Raw genomic sequence first — 21,445 nt, 5'->3', positions numbered from 1 at the left:
GGGTTGATAGTTTCTTGACCCTCCTGATGTTGAAGGTAAGCTACTCTGTTTAGGCCTATTTGACACTTTTTAGTCTTAACAGTTAGTTTTGCCTCCCTTATGCGCTTGAAGACTTTTTGTAGGTGTTCCAGGTGTTTTGCCCAGGATTCCAAAAATATGGCCACATCATCAAGGTCTGCGAGTGCACATTTTTCCAATTCCGCTAGGAGACCATCTACAAGTTTTTGGAAGGTGGCGGGTGCATTCTGCAGCCTGAAAGAGAGCACATTAAATTCATACAGCCCGACATGTGTGATGAAGGCCGACCTTTTCTTGGCGGATTTATTTAGCGGTACCTGCCAGTACCCCTGGGTTAAGTCCAAGATAGGGATGAACTGGGCCCGTCCCAGTTTCTTCACTAGTTTATTTGTTCGTGGCATTGGATAGTTGTTTGGGAGCGTTACAGCATTTAGCTTATGGTAGTCCACGCAAAAACGTATTTCCCCATTTGGGTTGGGAACTAGAACCACTGGAGATGCCCATGCACTGCCAGAGGGGTGGATTACTCCCATTTGTAGCATATCCTGGATCTTCCATTATATAGCAGTTTTAGCTTGAGGAGAGACCCAGTAAGGTCGGGCTATAATTGGGTGAGCATTACCTGTGTCAATGGAGTTGTATGCCCCTTCAGTCAGTCCTGGGTGGCTGAGAACGTCGGCATGTAGCTAGTGCACAGCTCCTTGATTTGCTGTCGCTGCATATGCCCAAGGCTCATGGAGAGGTTTACCTTTTCCACACCACCATCACTTTTTCCTTTGTAGTAGACACCTTTAGGCCACTCAGCGTTATCTCCTCCCTGGGCTGTAAACTGACAAATCTTTCATTCTTTGGAATAAAAGGGCTTTAGAGAATTAATATGGTACACCTGAAGCTTTCGGTTGGAGGTGGGGAATGCTATGAGATAATTAACAGCTCCCAGCAGCTCCTGGACCATTAATGGCCCTTCCCACAATGTTTTTATTCTGTGGGCCTAGAGTGCCTTCAAGACCATGACCTGGTCCCCTACATTGAAGGAACGCTTTCCGGCATGTTTATCATACCAGACTTTTTGCTCTTTTTGAGCATCCTGTAGGTTTTCTTTAGCAAGGGCTAAAGAGGTTCGGCAGGTGTTTTGTAGGTTGGTTACAAAGTTCAGAATGTTAGTTCCTGGAGAAGGTGTAAACCCCTCCCATTGCTGCTTTACCAACTGTAATGGCCCCTTAACCTCGTGGCCATATACAAGTTCAAATGGTGAAAACCCTAAACTGGGATGTGGTACAGCTTTGTAGTCAAAGAGCAACTGCTGCAACACTAGGTCCCAATTATTGGAGTGCTTCTTTACAAATGTACGTATTATGGCTTCCAAAGTTTCATGAAACTTCTCCACCATGGCATTTGTTTGATGGTGGTAAGGAGTGGCAACCAAGTGGTTCACCCCATGAGCTTCCCAAAGGCATTCCATAGTTCCTGCCAGGAAATTAGTTCCTGCATCTGTAAAGATGTTGGAGGGCCAACTTACCCAGGCAAAAATGTCTGCTGGTGCCTGGCACACACTTTTAGCCCTGGTGTTGCTTAGAGCTACTGTTTCTGGCCATCGGGTGGCAAAATCCATGAAAGTCAGTATGTAGTGCTTTCCTCTGGGTGTCTTTTTTGGAAAAGGAGCCAGAATATTTACAGCTACTTGCTGAAATGGATCCTCAATGATGGGGAGTGGCTGGAGAGGGGCTTTGACCTGGTCTTGGGGTTTTCCCACTCTGTGGCACACCTCACAAGACCGCACATAGGTAGAAACATTCTTGCCCATTCCCTCCCAGTGGAACGACTTTCCCAAATGGTTTTTGGTTCTGTTCACCCCAACATGGCCACTAGGATGATCGTGGGCTAAGCTTAATAGCATTACCTGGTACTTAGTTGGAACTACCAACTGTCTCTGAGGATGCCGGTTTTCTTCGTATCCACCAGAAAGAGTTTGCTTGTATAAAAGTCCCTTTTTTACAACAAACCTGGATTGATTCGAAGAGCTGAGAGGCGGTGGGTTGTTCCGTGCCGCTGTCCAAGCTCTCTGGAGGCTTTGATCTGCTTTCTGTTCGGTCTGGAACTGTTCCCTTGATGCTGGAGACATCAGTTCCTCACTGGATTGTGGACCTGGGCTTGGTCCCTCTGGAAGCGATGCAGGTGATGGGGCTGTTTTAGTTGACTGTGAACCGCTCTTGGCTGGTGCACTATGTTGGGGTTTAGGCTCTGGCTGAGCCTCTTGTGTAGGGTTATCTGCTGCTGCCAGTGCAGGTTGGGTGGGGCCCTCTGGTGCTGGGGTTGCAAGTACTGGATTCAGTGCTGGCAATGGTTCTGATGCTGTTTTTTTTGCCGGTTCCAGTTGTGGGACTGGCTCTGTCTGGGTCTCTGTGACTGGATTCACTACTGCTGTTGCAGACGTTGGTATGGGGTCTGGTTCCAACATCTTTGAGTGCGTCCTGGTAGAAGTCTCCAGAACAGAGCTAGGTGTGACAGCTTGCTTAGCCTGTCTGCGGGTGACCATTCCCTCCTTCTTGGCTAGCTTCACATGATTGGCCAAGTCTTCCCTCAACAGCATGGGGATGGGATAATTATCATAGACTGCAAAAGTCCACATTCCTGACCAGCCCTTGTACCAAACAGACAACTTGGCTGTAGGCAAGTCAAAAGAGTTGGACTTGAAGGCTTGAATCATTGCTTGGACCTCTGGGTCGATTAAATTGGGGTCCACTAAGGAAGCATGGATAGCCAACACTCTGGTGTCCCTCCATTTTGTGACCTTCTTCCTGCCCACACTCACAGTTTCCCTCTGCTCTGAGGGTGTCTGGGAGGCATCTGGGCCTGAGGACCTCTGGTGTGATTTCGGTGCAATGAACTGTAATTTCCAGGGGTTCTTGGGGCAGTTGGCCTTTACATGTCCCGGTTTGTTACATTTAAAACTTTGCCCAGCTAACTGGTTACTGGGGTGAGGTGGGTTGCTGGAGAACGGTGTAGTGGGACAACAAGGTGTCTGGAGTGTTCCTTGGAGTATAGTTCTGGCCTTGGGCTGCCCCTGGTAGTAGGGTGTGGTCTGAGGGTGTCCCTTCTGGTATCCGCTCCAACTGTGACCAGGGTTGTTCCTCTCTCCTCCCTCCACCCGTTTTGTTCCGGTTTGCCCCGCCTCTCTGGCATTCTGGGACTGCTTGTATTGATCAGCATAAAAAGCAAGACTTCCTGCTGAGTCCATTTTTTTATCCCATAAACACTGCTTTCTATCATCCTTGGACATATTCAGGAATTGCTCCTGTATTATCAAATCCCGTATTCCTCCAAAGCTAGTTACATCCTGTCCATTGAGCCATTTCTCAAACAGATCTGTTCTCTGGTTTACATAAGCCACATTACTTCGTCCAGGTCCTCTCTTAAGGGCTTTCACTTTTACTCTGTAAGTTTCAGGTGTAACTTGAAATTGTTTTAAAACCAAACCCTTGGATTTATTATAGTTCGAAGCCTCCTCAATCACCATCTTCTTGAATATGTCCAGAGCTCTTCCAGGCAATTTTGCGGCCGACCTGGTCATCTTGTGAGCTTCAGGGATTTGATGGAGTGTGCACAGTCTCTCAAAGGTGAGAAAATAATCAGCAATATCACTGGATTCATTATACTGTGGACATAGTGTAATGGATTGTTGGGGAAGGATTGTTAGGGTTATTTGGTATATTCTGCCGAGCCTTTGCCTTCTCCATCTCCAGTGTATGCTTCCTCTCTTTTTCCTTCTCCTCCTCTGCATGCTTCCTTTCTTTTTTCCTTTGCCTCCATTTCATTTCTTTTTCTTTTGCCTTCATTTTCTCTGTCTGAGTTCGACCCATCTTTTATGTTCCTTTTGTTTTTCCTCAGCCTCAAATCTGGCTAATTGCAGCTTCTGTTGAACATGGCATTCTGTCCTCCTAACCCCTCTGTTTTTAACTCACTTTACACCCAGGAGTTAGAAATAAAGCAAGAAAACCCCAAAACCCTGACTTGTAAAATTTTGCTGTGCTGTAACCTGATACCTTTCTTCTTTGATAGCTGTTCTCAGCCTGCAGAAAACTCCTACAGAAAAATTAATTAGTTTTTTAAAAGAATTTTAATTAAAGTAAAGGTAAAAGAATTACCTCTGTAAAATCAGGATGGTAAATACCTTACAGGGTAATCAGATTTAAAACATAGAGAATCCTTCTAGGCAAAACCTTAAGTTACAAAAAGACACAAAAACAGGAATATACATTCCCTCCAACACAGCTTATTTTGCCAGTCATTAAACAAAAGAAAATCTAACACATTTGCTAGTTAGATTACTTACTAACTTAACAGGAGTTGGAAGGCTTGCATTTCTGATTTGTCCCCAGCAAAAGCATTACACAGACAGACAGAACCCTTTATTTATTTAGCCCCCCGCCCCCCTCCAGATTTGAAAGTATTTTGTTCCCTCATTGGTCATATTGGGTCAGGTGCCAGCGAGGTTATCTTAGCTTCTTAACCCTTTAGAGGTGAAAGGGTTTTGCCTCTGGCCAGGAGGGATTTTATAGCACTGTATACACAAAGGTGGTTACCCTTCCCTTGATATTTATGACACACCCTGTGCCCATTGGCTCACCAAGGCGCCAGGACGGAGCCACGGGAGCCCCACTGACACCAGTGGGAGTGGCCCAGCTGGGCAGAGTTGGGGGAGCTCCAGCCTCCCCTGATAATATTGGGTGGGGGCTGATGGCCACGGGGCCCTGAGGCTGATGGGGCTGAGGTCATCTCTGGGAAGGGCAGGGTGGGGACCTCGATGCCATGGGGTTCCTTGTTGAGGATGGGGGACATTGAGCCATTTCTCTACCCTGCATTCTCACAGCAGTAGCATAAATGATGCTTTTCTCCTTCTCTCCCTGGTGCAGAGACCCTCAGTGCCCAGCTGGAGGATGAGGAGGAGGATGTGTCCCCTGAACAAGACACCATCAGGATCATCCAGCAGCACCTCCAGGGCAGAGTTGAGGTACAAAAATCTTCCAGCTGCACTGCCCCCAAGTCTGTCCTGCCCCTTGTTCCATCCCCACCCACATTCGGGGTCTTGTCCCAGAGAATCCATCACCCGCAATGGGGGGCACTTCTCCCCTGTTACCTGGCACCCCAAAGTGGGGGTGTTCATCTCATGCAGGCCAAGGTGTCCGCTCCCCGCCGACACTGCCAAGTTACAACCCCAGTCTGTGCAGGGTGACACTGGTTTTGGGAAGAGGGGCGGCTTTCCCTGTCCAACTCCAGGGAGGTCCTGAGACCTGGAGCTTTTGTAGGTGGGTGGGGAGGTCCCTACCTGACCATCTCTCTCTCTCTCTCCCCCAACCCCACTCTTAGTGGGTGGAGGACAGGGCCAAACAGCTCCGCTTCCTCCACGCTGTCCCACGTCTGTGCTTGTCGGCACAGCAGCAGGGGTGGGACACTCTGGAGCCGCACTTCTCCAAAGCGGCCCTTGTGGAGAGCATTGCGGTGAGTGGGACCCCGTGCCCGGCTCCTGGGGTGAGGGAGCCCAACATGGGAGGAAGAGTTAGTGGGGCTGGAGGGGGAAGCAGAGGACAGGGCTTCCTGGGGCTGAGGGCTGGGGAGCAGGGAAAGAGGAAATTCTGACACTGATGGGGAACTGGCAGTGGGGAAATTGTAAGGCCGGAGGGGCAGCTGAGGCTGAGGGGAGGGAAGAATTGGGTGGGAGAGGGGGAAGGAAAGAGTAAGTTTGATGGATGGGAGGAATGGGGAGGCCAGCTGGTTGGGGGTGGGGGTGACACTGACTGTTTCTGCAGAGCACTTTGGCCTCCTCCCTGGGAAGCGCCTGTGGGTCTACAGGGCCTGAATCTCACATGCAATTTTATCTCCTTGGGGTCTCTCAGGAGCTGATTGAAGATCTGCCCATGGTGTCTGAGCCGAGCTCCATTGTCTCCAGCTCCACGGCCGCAGTTTGCAGCCTCAGGTACCAGGACCCTCCCATCCAGCTGCCCTAACCCTGGTGCAGATCCTCCTGGGCCTAGATTAAGCCCAGCCGTGGCTGTTTGCATCCCCCAGCAGAGGAGCTGGGAACATCCCCTCTTTCCTGGCTGGGGGTGATTTCACTCCCGTAACGTGACAGTGGCCACAGGGAGGGATCATTGCAGGGGAGGAGGGTCATGTGCATGACACTGCCAGCGCCACTCCGGTGCTGCCAAGCATAACACGGGCTCCTCTCTCCCGCCAGCAAACTGAAGCCACCACTTGCCCTGGAGCTGGAGTCACGCCTCCTGCGGGCTCTACTCTACACCATTTTCACCATGGGCACGGGGCAGGACACCACCCACTTCCGGGTAGGTCATGATCCTACTTCTCTGTCCCAGGAGCAGGAGCAGCCTCTGGTCCCTGCTCCCTCGGTTTGATGGAGCTGCTGAGAATAGGGGAGGGGTGAGCAGAGCGGGGGGCAAGCCCGGGCAGGGCGTATGGGGTGGCGGGGGGATGACACAAACTGCAAGGGAGGGCCCCTTCCCTCCAGTGAGGATTGCGTTACCCCTCTGTGGCTGATCCCAGCCTTCCCTCTTCTCCTCATTCTGTGCTCTGCTGCCTGGACTTTCCCAGGGATCCTACCTCCCACCCATTGCGGTTTGGCTTTTCCATATTCTGCTGGGTACCAGGCCCTGCGCAGAGAACTGCTAAGAGCAAGGATTGAAGAGCCAGCAGGCATCCAGCCATGAACTCTTGCTAAGTGTCCCTGCAGTGATGTGAATGGCAGAGGCCAGGATGTACCTTTTGGGTCTGACCAGGGCTCCCCAGAGAATCCTCCTGGTCCCCTGAGAGGAGTAGCCCCATGTCCCATGACTGACGAGTGCTCCCTCTTCTTGCAGGCTGTCAAGGTTCCTTCCCCACTCTGAACTGTAGGGTACAGTTGTGGGGACCTGCATGAAAACCTCCTAAGCTTACTTTTACCAGCTTAGGTTAAAACTTCCCCAAGGTACAAACTATTTTACCCTTGGATTTCCACTACCACCACCAAACTTTATCTGGGTTTACTGGGAAAACGTAGTTTGGACACACCTTTCCCCCCAAAAACCTCCCAACCCTTGCACCCCACTTCCTGGGGAAGGTTTGGTAAAAATCCTCACCAATGTGCATAGGTGACCACAGACCCAAACCCTTGGATCTTAGAAGAATGAAAAAGCATTCAGTTTCCTTATAAGAAGACTTTTAATAGAAGTAAAAAGAAAAGAATTACCTCTGTAAAATCAGGATGGTAAATACCTTACAGAGTAATTAGATTCAAAACATAGAGAATCCCTCTAGGTAAAACCTTAAGTTACAAAAAAGACACACAGACAGGAATATTCATTCTATTCAGCACAGCTCTTTTCTCAGCCATTTCAAGAAATCATAATCTAACACATACCTAGCTAGATTACTTACTAAGTTCTAAGACTCCATTCCTGTTCTGTCTCCGGCAAAAGCATCACACAGACAGACCCAGACCCTTTGTTTTTCTCCCTCCTCCCAGCTTTTGAAAGTCTCTTGTCTCCTCATTGGTCATTTTGGTCAGGTGCCAGCAAGGTTACCTTTAGCTTCTTAACCCTTTCCAGGTGAGAGGATTTTTCCTCTGGCCAGGAGGGATTTTAAAGGGGTTTACCCTTGCCTTTATATTTATGACACAGGCTCTGCACAACACCTACTTAGAGAGCCTGGACACCATGCTCGGGGGCCTGCTGGCAGAGACCCCCACCACGGACAAGCTGCAGCACCTCTTGGAGGTGAGCAGAATGGGAGGGTCTGGGGGGGAATTTCCCATGAACCCCGTGGGAGGGCTGCAAAGGAGAGACTAGAAGAACCATGTTTCCATTGTGTCCTCCCAGCTTGGACCCAGATGGCCACGCTTTCCCAGAGCCATCAGTGCAGTTGAATGTTGGGACCCTTCCGCCATCCGGGGTAGCGGTGGCGGGGAAGGGGCGGGGGCAGAGGGAAGGAGCTGGGACTGTCAGCCAGAGCTCTGCATGGTTCCATTGAGCACTAACAGTGAGCACCAGGCCTGGCTGGGGACTGACAGACTGAAACCCCTGTGCGATCTGGGACACAGGCCTCTGAGAAAAATTACTGGCTCCTTTCTAGGGAGACCCTGAGATACAGGAGAAGACTCAGGGAATCAGCTCTTCTGACCTAGGGACACGGCAGTTCCCGGAGCGATTGTCCCCACGGCCCCTCCATCCATCCTACCAAGGCCTGTGGAGCTGGGGTCTGGGGGCCCAGGGCATGTGCCTCAATCCTGATGGGCTGTTGATGGATCAGGGGTTCAGAGCAAATAGACCAGTCCCAAGGCTGAGCTTTGTTCCAGGCTGGAGAGACAGTGACAGCTTGTGCCGAGCAAGATGTAGGCAGTGTCATGAACCCCCACATGAGGAGTCAGATATTCCACCCTGAGCACAAGTTCTCCGCCCCATGTGGAGTGGGAGAGGCTCGTTTGTAGAGCATGTAAGCCTGCCGGCTGACCCTCCCCTGCCTTCTTCTCCCGCAGCACCTCCATTTCTGGCTCGACTCCAGAAACACCCAGGAGAGAGCTAGGGCCATACGGAGCAGCGCTGCCCTGCTCCGATTTGCCACCTCCCTCTCCGGATTTGACGTAAGTGACCTTTGACCCCAGCATCCTGCAGAGCCAGGGCTTGAGTCAAATTCCTCATCCCCTGGTTAAGTGGTCCCCCCGGCTCCGTAAGGGACTGCGACATTCCATAGGCCACTGTCTGGCAGGGTCGTGCCTGGCCTCAGTGCCCTTGTTACTCTGGAGAAGCCTGGCAGCTAGTGCTCATAGAGGGCCCAGGCCGTGGGTCCCTTTGCTCCAAGCTCCCTTGGGGGCAGAGAGAAAGAGGGCTCTAGTTCCTCTCCCCCAGTGCCTCCTACAGATGGATGGGAGCAGAGCTCTATCCCAGGGGAGCTGAAGGCAGAATGTTGATGGATTCCCCCCTTCTCCTCCTCCACCAGACCTCCTCCGATTTCCCCAAGGCGGGCAACTTTGTGCTGCGGCTGGGTCTCTACCTCTCTGACCCAGCCGATGACATCAGCCGGCAAGCCAGGGATGGGATCTATTGGCTGCAGAGGCTCCTGCTGCAGAGGAGGGGTAAGAAACCCAGCTGGGCAATGGGACCCCATAGAAATGAGTCCCTTGGAGACTAGCTCCAGCTGGCCATTGGGACACCAATAGAACTAAGGCCTCTGCTCTTAGACCAACTGCAGCAGGGCAGAGGGACCCCAATGGAAAGAAGGCCCCTGTTTTGGGCCCCCCACTTACTGACCAAGGGACCCTACAGAAAGAAGCTCCCTCCTCTGAGACTGACCCCAGCTTAGATGATGACTCACACTCATCTCCCTAATTCAGGGAGAGAGGAAGGGGACGAAGATGCCAGGGAAATTGGCTGCTTTACCTCATAGCCTGGCTCTGTCCCCCAGTCCAGAGAAATCAGCCCCCCCAGGGGGCTGCCAGCTGGTGAGGGGACAGGAATGGACCTATTGAGACCCATGGAGGGAAAGAGCCCATCATGAAGGCAGGGGCAGGGACCACAGGGGATGGACACAAAGCTTGTAGAATGTCACCAGTTGTGTAGCTAGGGCCAGATCCTGAAGTCAGTGGCTGTGGGGCGGTTTCAGCAGGCCACCATTAACAGGCACCCATGCCCAGAGCACAATGACCGTAAGGGTCACCTGATTACTGTGACGAATGAGACAAATCCCCCTTCAGGTACTAAACCACTTGGTGGGGACCCTGCGAGTCCATTGGGCCGTGGATGCATGAGAACCCCAGCCAGTGTTCACCCAGCAAAGGGAAGAGAAGGAAACAGGCACTAAAGTCAGATGCCAAACCTCCCCAATGGGTGTGTCTTTCTCCCCCAGGGCTGAACATCAGAGAGGAGAGCGATCTGTGGTGTCGGGACGGGCTCCAAGACACCGAGCGCCTGGCCTACAGGAACATGGCCAGGGTGGGGGAGGTAAGGACTCTCCGCCAGGGCATTGCAGTAGCTCAGGTGTGGAGCTGTCTCCCCCTGCAGTGAGTGTGTTCTGTAGGGGGAGGGATAGCTCAGTGGTTTGAGGATTGGCCTGCTAAACCTAGGGTTATGAGTTCAATCCTTGAGGGGGCCATTTAGGGACCTGGGACAAAAATCTGTTGGATGATTTAGTTGGGGATTGGTCCTGCTTTGAGCAGGGGGTTGGACTAGATGAACTCCTGAGGTCCCATCCAAACCTGATATTCTATGATACTTATTTCCAGCAGACAGTGTTCGGCTGCAAGAGGCCGAGGAGCCTGGGCTGGAGCCTTGCTAACGGTCCAGGCTTGTGTGTGTTACATGGATCCATGGTTATGTGGCATAAAAGGGATCCTCTGGTGGGTTGAGTTAATGAAGGATTGTATCTCCAGGAATCTGGCTCTGCTTACTGCCTCCCTGGCTGACACCCTGGTGTCTGAGAGGTGAGCCCCTGGGTCAGTGAGTTGGGAAGCTCACACCAGCAATTGCTGGACCAGATCCTTGTTGGATTCCCTGCACCTCTGGAAGCATAGGCAGGGTGTGGGGTTTGCCGAGCACCAGGGCGAGTCAGGAAGCAGAACCTGCCCCTGCCCTGGGCGTTGTGTGAGGGACACTGAGCTCCTTTCCTGGGCTGAGTCACTGCAGCATATGTGACGCTCGTGGGATTGTCAGTGGGGTGGGGAGCAGGAACGGAAGCAGATCGAAAAGGCCCCTAACCTCTAGCGCGTGAGCTGCAGGAAATAGCGCTGCTGGGAGCAGTAGCGGGTACTTTGTTGTCTTTGTGAGCTGGGTTCCAGAGCGCGCAGACACGTTCCCAGCCTGTCATGGCACCTGTGGTGACTCCCGCTCCAGAAAGAGCTATTCCTCAGTGCCTGCAACCTCTTCCTGAACGGGGTTCCTTGGTCCATGGGACCCCAAAAGTTGGCTGCACAAGGAGGACTCTTGTCCACCTTGTGAGATACTAGAGGGATTTGGAGCCTGGTTGTGGACAATTGACAAGGGCTCTGGTGCTGTTGGTTTTAGGTCTTTGGAGAGATCTTCACAGAAGGCCAGAAGAGATCTTTCCTCCAGGCATCGCTTCTGGCCATACATGACCCCCAGCTCCGTGTCAGCCAGGCTGGGCTTGTGCTGACATATTCTATCCTGGGGGAAGCCGGCCAGCTGATCGGGAATGAGGTAACCAAAGAAGGATCAATTGGGGAGGGACACCCAGGGCCTTTCACCTCCAGGCCATTGACAGTCACTCCCATCCCATCCCCTTGCACTGACCTGGGAGCAAGGAGAGGATGAACCCGGGCAGGTGCCATTGGTAGGTGTCAGCTTCTCCCCTGAGCAGCTCAAAGCAGAGCAGACCCAGCTCGGCTATTTCCTAACAGGTGTCACATCAACATGACATGCTGCTATTGCTCATGCTAGGGGCTGCCAACTCCCCCTGTGAGAGTTTCATACCCCTCCGGGCCTCAGGCTGGTTCCTAGGGCCCTAGTATCATGTTATCCCAGCCACCACCTGCTCTGGGAGAACTGGAGGAGTCAGTCAGCAGAGGCTGCTGAAGTGCCCCATTCCCCAGAGCTACTGTCCATGGCATCATCTTAATAACAAGGGGGGGAGGGTCCCTTGGGAAAGGTTTCCATCTCCTCTCACCCCACAGCACTGCTGCCCAGAGCCTTCCAGCCCCTCAGCTGGAGCGGGAGAGGGTGGCTGAGGGGATTCTGGGGAGTGGAGCTTAATCCCCGGCTGGGTTGGGAGGTAGAATAGTTCTCACAGGGGGATTGAGAGGAAGGGGACAGGAGTTCATTCCACAGTGGTGGGAGTGGGGTTGGAGGTCACTCGAGAGGAGACAAGATTTTGTCTCGGAGGGTTGGGTGCGGGAATCTGTCCCTTGGATGTGGGGAGGGTTGGGGTGGAAATTTTGCTGGCTCCCAGTGCCGTTCATGCCCTTCATTGCCATGGGTGTCGGAGGCTCTGACCGATCCTTGTTCCCTTGCAGCAGGAGGACGTGACAGCGGCGATCATGGCGCACCTGTTCTACATCCGGTGCTTGCGCCAGGTGCCCAAAGCGCTGCAGGGGCTGTGCTGAGTGGGACAGCCTTGAAGGGCCCCCCTTCCCATGCCCAGAAGCTCCCACTTCCTGCCGCAGGTAATGCTCTTTCTTGCTGTGCCTGGGGGAGAAGGGCTGGGGGAGGGGCCATAAACCCCACAGCACTGAGAGAAACCCACCTCGCTCTCACCACCCTGCCCCACCCTGACCCCTGGAGCTGGCGCCAGGCCACATACGGTCCCTGCCCCCATGCCCAGAGGCCACTAGCAGAAACATCAGGATTTCAGGGCTATGGGACTGGCCCAGAAATGGGAGCATCGAGAGCCAGGGTTTATCCTCAGTAACCATTGCAGTCTGGGAGGGGTGGCCCGATGTGGAGCCCTCCCCTGTCGTCACTGCTCAGACCTCCCCATTCCCCATGTTACCCCGTCGCAGTGAATATCTGACCATCCCCCACCTGGGTCCCAAGCCACACACATGGTATCTGAACCCTTCCCAGACAGGAATGAAACTCCCCCCTAACACCTAGGGGCAAGGAAGGATCCTCCCCATCTGGCAGGTGGGGACTGAGACACAGAAGAAGGGCTGCGATCCTGGTCACACACTCCTGGGGGTAGATCTGGGAACTGGAGTGGATCCCAGGCTAGTCCCTTTCCCCAAGAGGCAACTTCCCTTTCTGCCCTTTATTCTCCCCTCCTGCTGGGGGGGCGGGTCTCTGAGTGTGAAATGAACCAGGAGGGTGATGGGGTCCTGGCACAATGCTTGGGTGGGAGCTCCCCTTGGCTTGGACCCCAGGGTCAGAGACATCTTTGTCATCTTGCTCTCCTTCTTTTATTCCTAGGAAGGGAGTCCCCCGCTTAGGGGTCTCTAGGGATCCAGCTGGGCAGTGCCTAGGAGAACCTGTAAGTCATCCTGGTTCCCACCTGCATGCACCACCCTGTCCTGCCCTGCCCTCCGGTTCTTCACTGTTGACTCTGGTTTGACCCTTGGCTCCGGTCTCTGATTATGACTTTGGCGTGACCCTTCTTGGCTCCAGATGTTGCCTGCCCACCATGATTCCATATCTCCTTGCCCTTCTTTAGCCCCGCTCCAGGCCCTCCACTGACCCGCTCCAGCATTGCCTTCTCCTCCTGATCTTCCCCAACCACTTGGACGTTGACTACCCAGCTTTGACCCTCGGCCTGGATCTGAACTCTGGCTTGACAGTGACTTGGCTGATCTTTGCTCTCTGACTACCGGGCTATGACCTTTGGCATGGATTTAGACTCTGGCCCTGGTTCTGCTTCTGCTTTGTCGATGGACTCTGATCTCGGTTTTGACCCTGCTGTGTCCCTGGACCTTGATTCTAGTACCACTCTTAGCCTCGGCACAATCCTGCACCTTGCTGCGACCTGTGCTCCCACCCCTGGGCATCATTATCAGATGCAGTACGTGACATTAGGTGGTGCAACTTTTTGGAGAAAAGCAGGATCTCCGCAAGTCAGTGGCCTGTATGCAACAGGGACACACCACACCAGGTGTGAACCAGAGCCTCACTACATGAGCCTGGCCCAATGATGTCCCTGCTGGAGCCGCACCATGGAAATGACTGAAAATGTCGGGGTTCCTTGAACCAGCCTCTGCCTCTGGACCTACTCCACCTTCTTGACTCGGACACCCGGAATTCCTGATCAATACCCGGATTACATGGATACCTTTGAAAGAAATGGGGACTCGTTGCCTCTGCACCAGGACTATGACTGCCCTCTTGACCTGCAACCTTGGTTGAAAGTTGCCTTCACCAGTATTTACACATTGGTGGAACCAGAATTAGTGGCTCTCCCTGCGTACAGGCTTGAAAACCGGTTCTAAGAGTTTATGAGCAAATTAGCGTTTCCCACGGGTGCCCAGGCCCTTTTGGGGAAGAAGAAGTGTGGGACTCTACTATGTCTCTCTTTAGACAATCAGCCCCTGAAAAAAAGGATCGTTTGGAACCATAACCCCCTGTAGGGAATCCCACAATTGTTGGCTCGCAGGAAATCTGCAAAGTTGTTCATCAAACTTCATCTGTGAGGATTTCCAATCTAACACTCATTTGGGCAGGGGACAAATGGAAGGCAGATTTCAAAGCACACTATGGACATTTTAACTGTCAGACATGCCATTTGAGCTAACTAATGGTCCCCTGCCCTTGCAACAAACACCTCATCAGTGTTGTATTTGGAGCCATTGTGGATCTGCACAGTGTGATCTATTCAGGTGACAGACTTCTTTTTTTTGGAGAACCAAGAGCAGCATGCCCACCACACCTGAACCTGGATAGGTTTCGGCAGCATGGTCTCAGCACAGAATTGGAAAAGCGTACCTCCGGCCAACTCTCCACAGAGTTTTTGGGGTACCTCCTCTCCCCGGAAAATGTTACGATTGATCCAAATAAGGTGGAAGCCTTTCATAGGTGGGACAAAGTTTGAAGTCCTCAAGAAGACCAGCGCTTCCTAGACTTCACCCGCTTTACTGCTGCTTCGGCCCAGGGTTCTCAGAGCCAATAACCCCCACGAGAGCTCTCCTCCACATAATGGCCACGTTTGTTTGGTCACCCAAGTTCCAAAAAGCCCACAAACAGCTCACAACTGCCTTCACTACTGCACCTATTCGGAGGCTCAGTGCTCATCCTGGAAGTAGATGCATCTACTATTACCACCAGGGTCTGCTTCATTAGCTGTTGCCAGATGTGGGCTGAAATTCAGACTTAGCTTGACTGATGTGACTTCTGCGCTTTCACCAAGGCACCACGCACCAAACTCCTTGGCATTTCAGGCCTCTGGAGACCCTGCCCTGGCCATGGGCAGCCATTGCCAGGAATTTTACCGAATCAAATGGCCACATGATGGAACTGACTCTCATAGATCACCTGACCACGATGGCGTGCTTCATCCTCTTCTGAACATGTACCGTCGATTGATAGGACAGATCAGTTCCAAATTTGCAAAGGACAATGAAACCTTTATTTTGCTAAATGTAGATTTCCCACTGATTTCATGTCATGCTACAAATGACCTCTCCAAAATTCCCAGCTATCGACCTGGGTCAATGAATCCATCACCTGCAAGAAGAATGAAGGGAGCCCCTTCAGGCACTTGGAAGGAGTTCAGATACTGTATGGACTGCTGATGACAAGAAGGAAGCCATTTGCTGAAGGGAGGTACAAAGTCCCTGGCACTGACCAAATCTCTAAGCTCTGTCCATGGCAGCAGTTCCTGGCCCATCCCCTTTACTGACCTTCTGATAACATCTTCCTCCCCTGGGTCTAGGGAGCAAACTCTGGGTCCCTTCCCTCACTCTGGCACAATCTGTGCCCAGAGTGTCTGAGTCCCTCACCGAAAATGGGTCTCTCCTCCCTTCTCCACCCTGTGTGTGTGTGTGGGGGGACTTGTACCCCCATTTTACAGACAGGGAATGAAGGTGAGGAAGTGACCTCTCCAAGGTCACACCGAGCAATGTGGGGGAGAGCTGGGAACTGACTGGGCTCTACAGGAGTGCTCTCCCACAGGAGCGACTTCACTTTCTGCCCTTCGTCCTCTCCTTTCCTCTTGGCCCATCTTCGAAGGGGGCTCTGAAAGGGAAATGAGCAAGGGTTTCCTTCCCGCTCTGTCTTCCAGGCTCTGGCATCTGTCCATGTCGCCAACAGCAATGCAGCCTGCAGCTGGCCCGGCTTGGGGAGCCATGGCCTCATCCTGTGAAATCGAGAAGTACTGGCTCTCAGTGATGCTTAGATGGAAAACCACACACCCCACCCGGAGGTAGGAGCCACCCATCCCCAGGTTGTCCTGAGGAGCCACAATTCCTCCAGGAGCTGGGGAAGGGCACAGTGATCAGTTTATCAAAAGGTAGGGAAGGATCGTGTAAGAATAAGGTCTAAGAGAGAAGGAGCATGAGCTACTCTCTGTATTTGGGCATGGCAGGGATCAAGAGAAGGGACAGGGGCTGTTAGAGGGCAATGGTCAGGTACAAGGGGTGTCAGAGGTGGGGGCAAGGCCTGAACAGTTCAGATACATTAGAACAATTGTGCCAGAGACTCACCGGTTGAGGTGACTGAAAGCTCTGAACTAGGGCTGGCCAAAATCATCCTCCTCAGATGGGAACATCCCAAAAGTCTGCAGAAGCTCAGCCTCTGAGGTGAACGTTGTGGCCCCAACCTCTCTCTGCTCTCTACCTCACAGGATTCCCACTGGCTGTTCCAATCCAGGATGAAGAGAAGTGTGATGCACTGGATTTTTTTGGATTCCCCCCCCACCCCGCTATTAATCCACTCTCTTCCTCTCTTTTAACTGGTATTCTAAGGTCACCCCATGCTTCATGGAGGTATTCTTGGGTGGGCAGATTGCATCAGACCTGCACCACAATAAATACTAATGAATGACATATGCAGACACTAAAGTTCTGCAGCCAAATTCTCAGAAACTTTCCTCTTCAATGTAGAATCAGGATTTTGTTTTTAATTTATTTTTTGAAGGTGCTAAGCAGATGCTACCCTGTAATAAGAGGAAACAGAAGCAAAAACTGAAAGGATGTTACTTAAACCAATGAACAGATGAAGAGAGTGGAAACACAGGAAAGCAAATGAATGAATCCTGTGAGTAAATAACCTGGAAGCAAATGGGGGAGAAAATCTCATCCGGATAATTATGGTTCTTGGGATAAAGATCAGGTTCCTGGTGTGTAATCTGGCTGAGATCCTGCCTTTTCCCTGGATCCCAGACCTGGGCTTCACACGTCATTCTCCTTATTTTATTCTGAGGGAAAAGGATCCCCAAAGGAGGTGTGAGGATCTTCGACTCTAATGTCTGCAAGACGCTTCAGCCACCTTTACTGGTAGAAGTCACTTTCTTTCCTACAATGCCACTAGTGCCCTTTCTGCTCTCCAGGCCTGCTCCCTGCAGCAGGACAGAGACACCCCTTAACTCCCCGAGTCCTGATTTCCTGCCATTCAAGGGGCTGGGGGATTTCATTGCCCCCCCCTCCCCTGCCATCAGATACTTTTCCGATGGGAATCTCCCTAGAGCAGGGGAGAAATCTGTTCTTCCCTTAGAACCAGTCTGCTCAGCAAGTCAAGCCACACTGACCTCATCTTGGCTGCTTTGTTTATCCACGATTAGTGCTATCTTTGGAAATTCCTTCGCGTGCGGGGGAGTGAGGTGGAGTGGGGGATACGGGAGCTCCAGCAGATTCCCCTGAAGAACACCACCGTGTCTTTCTCTGGTCAGGGTCGGACTAGCCGTCCATTGCAGAGGTGAAGACCAGATGGGAGCTGCTGGATTGACCTTGATATGCCATGTCCTTGTGTGGATGAAGGACCTACATCTCAGGGATGGCCAGCAGCAGATGTACCATGTGTCCAGGAATAGTCTGAACAACCTACACTGACAGGTAAGTAAAGTCTTGGCCACATGCAGTGGTGAGCTGGAGCCGGTTCGCATGAACTGATTGTTACATTTTGAAGCCATTTTAGAACCAGTTGTTAACCCGCTTCCCTGCAGGGGGCGCTGAGGCTTTGAAGGGCTCCGGCAGGGAAGTGATGTAATTCCTCCTCCGGCCGCTGGGGGCGCTGCGCTGTGGGAGCCACGTGGGCTGCCGCCTGGCCCTGGACACGAGCCCTGGGGCTGCTGCTGCTCCCCTGGCCCTGGGGCTCCCACTACTGCCTGCTGGGTCCCTGGCTGCTCTGCTGGGCCTGGGCTGCGTCCTGCTGCTCTCCCCGTGAGCACCCACCACCCTGCCCGCAGCCAGCCCCTGTCTCCAGCCACCCCCTGCTGATCCCACCCCACATCCACTGGTGCCCTGCTGTTCCCAGGGCAGTAACCCTGCACACCTGCTTCAATGAGGGGGGCAGGGAGCAGCTGGGACCCACACATGTGCACACCCTAGGGTGACCAGACAGCAAGTGTGAAAAATCAGGACACGGGGTGGGGGGTAATAGGAGCCGGGGGATAATAGGAGCCTATATATGAAAAAGACCCCAAAATCGGGACTGTCCCTATAAAATCAGGACATCTGGTCACCCTAGCACACCCCCAGGGAGTGGCGGGGACCCACACATGTGAAACGGAGCTCATTTCTAGTACAGGCCCATCTTTTTAAAAAAGAACTTTAGGCAGGGTTAATAAACATCTGTATTTTCCCAGACAGGTAAGGCTTTTTGGTTCTTAAATAGCCGTCTAGGAGGAATTTTTAAATTTTAAAAATTAGTCCCGGGAAAATACAGACATTTGGTAACGCTGCTGGTACAAAAAATACATACTGGGGCACATCCCTTCAATCAGAATTTTTTATAGGGAACCGGTTGTTAAAATTTTGGCAGCTCATCACTGGCCACATGTAGACACCACAGGAATTGGGGGGGATTGAACCAGGGTCCTTCAGCACAAGCTCTGCTCACTCATTGTCAACCAATCCAGCTCTACCCACTAGACCTCGCCCCCCTTCCAGAGTCACAGAATCCAGGAGCCCTAAGTCTCAGATCCATGCCTCACATCACAAGGCCAAACCTCCTCCCATTATGGGTGCTGTAGAAGGGACCATCTGCACAGACCCCTCTACATTCCCCCCGTCAGAGACTGCAGCCACGGGTGACCAGTGAATGAGCAGAGATCTCCTCTGTGGGAATCAGAGGGGCTGCACATTTGGGGTTTCACAGGGAAGGCGTCTGGCCGCCATTAACAGAGTGACCCTGTGAAGAGATTTTCCATCTCTAACAAAGGGTTTCTGTTCCCCCAGATCTCAGCCGCTCAGCAGAATGCAGGAGAGCCGAGTGCTGATGGGCTAGAGGGGTCACAGGAGTCACCGTGCAGCAGCTGTGGTGTCTACAGTCAGCATGGGCCAAACCCTCTGCTCCAGGCTGTTTCTCTGGATTGCGAAGGGGAGTTTGGCTTGGGGAATTGGTTGCTGGTGCCTGTGTCCACAACTGGGATGTTTTCAGGAGGCTACTCAATGGTCCATGAAGCGCCATCCAAGCAAGTGGAGAGTGGACATTAAAGAGCGAGGCTGGGACCTCCACGGAGCTGCTGCAGTCCAGCATCCACAGCCAGAAGAGAGACAATGGGAAAGGTACGGAGATGGCTGGCCACAGCAGCAGCCGCCATCTCATAAACCTCTGCTCATGCTCTACACAACAGAGGCAGGACAAAAAGCCACACAGTGAGAGCTTGGGTTGCAATGAGCAACACACCGTTTTTCAGTAGATTATGCTGCCCTGACAGTCTACTGCCTGTAATGTGCACATCCAGCCTCCCAGGCTGACCTCAATGGGAGTTAGGTGCTCTGTGCCCACAGGACACGGCTGGCCTTACTAGGAGGTGAACTGAGGTGGCCGCCTAAGGTGCCAGACTGTGGGGGGCCCCACTAGGACCCAGAGTTTAGAAAACTGTGTCTGCTGCTGGTGCATGTGGATTCTCTCTGCTCGAGATGCACAGAGAGGGTGGAGTGCTGTGCTGGAGGAAGGAGGGCACAAGAGACATAACAGGCAGGCAGGAGAAAAGGTGAGAGAGAATGACAGAAAGCAGCAGGAGCTGCAGGGAGAGAGAGGAGGAGGAGCCTCTTATGTACCTCTCTAGCATCCCCAGGAGCCTGGACTGATTAACCCCAGCTTCTCAGGGAGCTTCCTGTTTCCTGCTGCTTCCCTGAACCCACCTGAGGAGAGCAGGAAGTCAGCTAAGGTAGTAGGAGCCAGTTAGGCCCTTAAGACGCTGATTTCTTCCCTCACTCAGGCCCTGCTACCAGCCTGCTTATTTGTCCCCTTCAACTGAGTGTTGAGAGCCACTATAGCTGGCACAGAACAGCAGTCATGAGTGAAAGAAGAAAACGTCCCTCTGAGGCAGCATTCAGAAAAAGAGAAATGCTTCCTTTGCTTTCTTTATCTAAGCAGGAAGGAGCTCTCCTGAGATACGTAGACACAAATGTTCACGGTGAGCCTTCCACCCCAGTGAGGATGTGAGTGGTGAGGAGATGCCTGATCTTCCAGTTAGTCAGAGTGCAGGTGACCTGGCAGCTACTGCAGCATCCCTATCTGCATCTCCAATGGATGTAACCATGCACGTTCCTGAAGAAAAGTGTCGATCAGAGAAGAGTGTGGTGGAGGCGCAAGAAACTGCTGCTGCTGAGTTGAATTCCTTGAGTCTAGATGATCCAGGACTGTGGACCCACTTGAGCAGTAGCCTGAGGGACTTCCTTGTACTGCATGGGCCACAGCAAGTGAAAAACTTCATGTTCCCCAAAGACAATGAAAAGAGTAGTTCCCATTCAACACATTACTGGCATGAAATCCCCAATGGTGAGAAAGTGGGGAGGCCACGGCTTATGTATTCAAAAATCGAGAATACTGCATTCTAATGTTCCAGCCTCTTTGGGCTCTACAGAAACAAAGGACTGGAAAAATCTGGCTAGAAATCTGGCATGCCATGAGAAGGCAGCAAATCACCAGAGAGCATTCCGTAGGTGGAAAGAGCTTGAGATGAGACTAAGGTTAAAGGCCTCCATAGATGATCAGCATCAAGAGAAGATTGCATCAGAGTCTCTTTCCTGGCAAAATGTTTGGAAAAGGCTCCTTGCCATTGTGAGAATGCTTGCTACCCAAAACCTAGCACTGAGTGGCATTTCAGATCAGCTGTATGTGCCAAACAATGGAAACTTCCTTAAAATTGTGGAGCTGATGGCTGAGTTTGGTGCTGTACTCCAGGAGCTTCTAAGAAGTGTCATCACCCAAGAAATGTACACACACTACTGCCTTGGAAAACCATTCAAAATGAGATCATTCAGTTACTGGCAACAAAAGTCAAATGGATGATTGTGGGAGATCTTAAGTCAGCAAGATATTACCCTGTTATTCTGGACTGCACACCTGACATCAGCCGTACGGAACACATGCCTTTCATGGTGAGTGTTGTGTGCAGGCCACAGAATCTCACCCACCCACTCCTACAATAAACCTCTCACCTGCGTCTGAGCTATTGAAGTCCTCAAATCATGGTTTAAAGACTTCAAGGTGCAGAGAATCCTCCAGCAAGTGACCCGTGCCCTATGCTGCAGAGGAAGGCAAAAGAACCCCAGGACTTCTGCCAGTCTGCCCTGGGGGAAAATTCCTTCCTGACCCCAAATATGGCAATCAGCTGAACCCTGAGCATGTGGGCAAGATTCACCAGCCAGATACTACACAGAATTCTTTTCTGGGTAACTCACATCCCATTCCATCCAACATCCCATCCCAGGCCACTGGGCCCCATCTACCAAAAATAGTCAAAGATCAATTAATTGCCAAAATCATGTTAACCCATCATACCATCTCCTCCATAAATTTATCAAGCTTAATCTTGAAACCAGCTAGGTCTTTTGCCCCCC

This window comes from Eretmochelys imbricata, chromosome 6 (assembly GCF_965152235.1).
Source record: "Eretmochelys imbricata isolate rEreImb1 chromosome 6, rEreImb1.hap1, whole genome shotgun sequence".
Lineage (NCBI taxonomy): Eukaryota > Metazoa > Chordata > Testudines > Cheloniidae > Eretmochelys > Eretmochelys imbricata.
The sequence above is the reverse complement of the archived record's forward strand: the minus strand, read 5'-3'. Positions refer to the sequence as shown.